Source organism: Suncus etruscus, chromosome 12 (assembly GCF_024139225.1).
Source record: "Suncus etruscus isolate mSunEtr1 chromosome 12, mSunEtr1.pri.cur, whole genome shotgun sequence".
NCBI classification, from domain to species: Eukaryota; Metazoa; Chordata; class Mammalia; order Eulipotyphla; family Soricidae; genus Suncus; species Suncus etruscus.
In genome coordinates this window covers 10,750,880-10,755,558 of record NC_064859.1, presented here as the reverse complement: position 1 = coordinate 10,755,558, position 4,679 = coordinate 10,750,880, and the positions used below count along the sequence as shown (strand labels likewise).

The window sequence follows — 4,679 nt, the reverse complement described above, 5'->3', positions numbered from 1 at the left end:
CTAGGTCTTCCTTTTCCAGTCTTGGAAGAGAGTGTTTGTCCAAGAATCTGCCGATTTCTGGTGGGTTCTCTAGCCTAGTTGAATATAGTTGTTCATAATATGATCTCATGATATGTTGTATTTCTTGGGGTTCTGTTGTAATCTCTCCCCTTTCATTGGTGATCCTAGTGATTTGGGTGTTTTCCCTCTTTTTTTTTGGTAAGTTTTGCCAATGGTTTGTCTATCTTATTTATTTTTTCGAAAAACCAACTCCTGGTCTCATTGATTTTTTGTATTGTTTTCTTAGTCTCTATGTTGTTTATTTCTGCTCTGGTTTTTATGATTTCTTGCCTTCTGGTTGTGGTTGGATTTCTCTGTTGCTGTTGTTCCAATTCTTTGAGGTGATCTTTTAAACTGTTGGTTTTGTTATTTTCCTGTTTCTTAACATAGGCCTGTAATGCTATGAGTTTCCCCCTAAGTACTGCTTTTGCTGTATCCCATAAATTCTGACATGTTGTCTCTTCATTGTCATTCGTCTCAAGGAATCTTTTTATTTCCTCCTTGAGTTGTTCTTTGATCCAGCTGTTGTTAAGCAGTATGTTGTTCAATCTCCAGGTATTAGTTTTCCTCCATTGCTTCTTCTTGACATCAATTATAAGCTCTGTTGCATAGTGATCTGAAAGGGTACTTCTAATGATTCTTACCTTTGTGGTCTTATATAGGTTGGCTTTGTATCCTAAGACATGATCTATTCTACAGACCAATCTCACTAATGAACATTGATGCAAAGATACTCAACAAAATCTTAGCAAACCGAATCCAACACCTCATCAAAAAGATCATACATCATGATCAAGTGGGATTCATCCCAGGAATGCAAGGTTGGTTCAACATACGCAAATCAATCAACATTATACACCACATCAACAACATGAAGGACAAAAACCACATGATCATATCAATCGATGCAGAGAAGGCGTTTGACATAATCCAACATCCGTTCATTTAAAGACACTCAGCAAAATAGGGTTAGAAGGCACCTTCCTTAAGATAGTTACAGCTATTTATGAAAAGCCTACAGCCAACATTATACTTAATGGCGAGAAACTAGAAGCATTCCCACTAAGGTCAGGAACTAGGCAAGGCTGTCCACTCTCTCCACTCTTATTCAATATAACCTTAGAAGTCCTAGCAATAGCAATCCGACAAGAGAAGGGAATCAAAGGAATTCAAGTAGGGAAAGAGGAACACAAGCTAGCTCTATTTGCTGATGATATGATGATATACATCAAAAACCCTAAAGAATCCACAGAAAAACTCCTAGAAACAATCAACCAATACAGTAAAGTGGCTGGATACAAAGTCAATACACAAAAGACAGTAGCGTTTTTATATACAAACAATGAAGTTGAGGAGAGAGAGATTAAAAATACAATTCCATTTAAGATAGTATCAAAAAATATCAAATACCTAGGAATTAACCTTACAAGAGAAGTGAAAGATCTATACCAGGGAAACTTCAAAACACTTCAGAAAGAAATTGAAGACGATCTAAAGAAATGGAAGAACATCCCATCCTCATGGATAGGTAGAATTAACATAGTCAAAATGACTATTTTACCCAAATTGCTATATAGATTTAATGCAATCCCTATCCAAATCCAGACACAATTCTTTAAAGAAATAGAACAATCAATTATAAAATTCATTTGGAACCATAGAAGACCCAGGATAGCTAAACACATTCTGAAAAATGAGAAGTTGGGAGGTATCTCCTTACCTAACTTGAAACTATACTATAAAGCCATAGTAATAAAAACAGCATGGTACTGGAACAGAGACAGGACCTCAGATCAGTGGATTAGAACAGAATTCCCAGACATAAACCCCCAGATATATAGCCAACTAATATTTGATAAAAGAGGCAAGAATATGAAATGGAACAAAGAAAGCCTATTCAACAAATGGTGTTGGTACAACTGGAAACTCATATGCACGAAAGTGAAAATCGACCCATATCTCACTCCTTATACAAAAGTCAACTCAAAATGGATCAAAGATCTGGAAATCAGACCTGAATCTATAAAGTTTATCGAGAATAAAATAGGCAGAACACTCGAAGACCTTTATATTAAAAGGGTCTTTGAGAATGGAGCACCAATGGCAAAAACGTTAGCATCAACTATAAACAAATGGGACTATATCAAACTAAAAAGCTTCTGCATGGCAAAAGAAACCCTACTTAATGCAAGAAGACAGCTAACAGAATGGGAAAAAATCTTTTCACTTGATATATCAGATAAAGGGCTGATATCTAGAACATACAAAGCGCTCAGAAACCTGAGTCCTTCAAAACCAAACGAAGCCATAAAAAAATGGGGAGATGAAATGAATAGACATTTCTCTGAGGAAGAGAGAAGGATGGCCAACAAACACATGAAAACATGCTCACCTTCACTCATCATCAGGGAGATCCAAATCAAGACAACAATGAGATACCACCTCACACCAGTGAGGTTGGCTCACATCAAAAATAATGGGAACAACCTTTGTTGGAGAGGATGTGGTATGAAAGGAACTCTCATTCATTGCTGGTGGGAATGTCCCTTGGTCCAACATCTATGGAGAAAAGTCTGGAGAGTGCTCAAAGAACTCAGAATTGAGCTGCCATTTGACCCAGCAATTGCTCTCCTAGGCATATATCCCCAAGATGGAAGGACATTCATTCCAAAATACATATGCACCCCACTATTTATTGCAGCACTCAGTATAATAGCCAAATCTTGGAACCAACCTCGATGTCCAACAACAGATGAATGGATCATTAAGATGTGGTACATATATACAATGGAATATTACATGGCAGTTAGAAATGATACAATCACAGACTTTGCAGCAACGTGGATGGACCTAGATCATATTATGTTAAACGAAGTAAGTCAGAAGACAAAAGAAAAACACAGAATGGTAGCACTATTCTGAAACACCTAGAACACATAAAAAACAAAAAAAGGACATTGAAGAAGCATAACTGCTAGAACCACAAAGAAAGACTTCATAAACTCCATTCCCTGATCTGCACAGCCACTAAGACCTCTAGAAACCGGTCTGATTTTATCATCCAAGATAAAGTAGAAGTCTTCCACATACCACGAAAGCAGCAAGAAGAGAATAAATGATCTATTTTTTTGACGTCTTTATTTTGGTGTGGAGATTACGGTTGATGTCTCCAATATTATTTTATTTTATTTTGTTTTGTCTTTCTCTTTCTTTTTGCACTTGAGTATGATTTGATTTCAGAACCGAGATTATTGTGTGGTGCCTGTCTTTATTGTTGTGGTGCTTATCGGTTATTTAATTCGATATTTTTTTGTGTGTGTGTGTGTATTGTTGTGGTATTTTAATTACTTTTTTCACATCCTCTCTCAAACTGAGGTTGGAAGCCTCTAGACAGGACTCTGCCTATTTTCAGTATATTTGATTTTTGATTGAGAAGAGGACATATTAGGTGATGGGTATTCCCCTGATTCAATGTGAATATGTACCCAAAATACTACAGTGAAAGATATGTAAGCCATTATGGAAAAAAAATTGTGTTTTTAATCAGAAACTTTCTTTGACTTACATGTATTATTATTATATCAATTATATTATATGTTATGTTATGTCACTATATTATGTTATATTAGTTTACCTCATTATGTTAATCAATTTTGTCCTTTAAATGAATTCTTACTTAAAAAAAAAAAAACAACTTTAGTTTGCCCTGAAGAAAAAAAAAATAATAAAATAAATAAAAGATAAAATAAGGCCTCCCAATTCTTACCACAGGCTGTGTTCTTTACACTGGCTGTATAGAATGAGGAGGTACAGTAAAGGCACCCCATATACACCTCAACACAGGACCCTTGCCGGGTATGTATTGTGAATTGGGGGACAAAAAAAAAAAAGAAAATATAGACCCTCAGGCCGGAGAGATAGCATGGAGGTAAGGCGTTTGCCTTTCATGCAGGAGGTCATCGGTTCTAATCCCGGTGTCCCATATGGTCCCCTGTGCCTGCCAGGAGCAATTTCTGAGCCTGGAGCCAGGAATAACCCCTGAGCACTGCCGGGTGTAACCCAAAAACCACAAAAAAAAAAAAAAAGAAAGAAAATATAGACCCTCAAAGAGAAAGAAAACACAGATAAATCTCTAGTGGAGCTTTCAGAATTATGGTGAAATTAGAGTAAAGAAATGAGTGGTGGTAGAGCAATTGGGCAGGCTTTACCTATCTATGGTGTCCTGGCACTCTGGTCTTAGGCCCATGGATTAAGTCACCTTCCCAGCTGGCCATGACGCCTCAGGAGGGCACTCCCGACCCTCTGAGCTCTGCTTAGGAGGCTCAACCCCAAAGCCACAGAGAGAGACAGACAGTCAGATAGAAAGAGACAGAGAAACATAGATAGAGTGCTGACAGTTTGCCCCCTTCTGTAGGGGCGATATCCCAGGAAGAAGCCACAGAAACTGATCACAGCCAGGATAGATAGATTGTTTAAGGTAGGACCTGTGGGCATCATATAAACCCTTGTGCCTTCTGTGGAATCTGCCTGAGAAACAGTCTTTGTTCCAAAATGATCTCCAAGGGCCAGAGAGGTAGGATAGTAAGTAGGGCACTTGCCTCACATGTAGCCTATGCCATGTCGAAGTCCAGCACCTCAGC

The 4,679-nt window shown here is 37.8% G+C and overlaps 1 non-coding gene across 1 annotated transcript; it reads left to right on the top strand.

Moving 5' to 3' along the window:
• Positions 1-3,788: 3,788 nt before the first annotated feature.
• Positions 3,789-3,921, top strand: LOC126024851 (small nucleolar RNA SNORA51). Its single transcript, XR_007500950.1, has one exon. It is a non-coding gene; the product is annotated as a small nucleolar RNA SNORA51 (small nucleolar RNA).
• Positions 3,922-4,679: the final 758 nt, after the last annotated feature.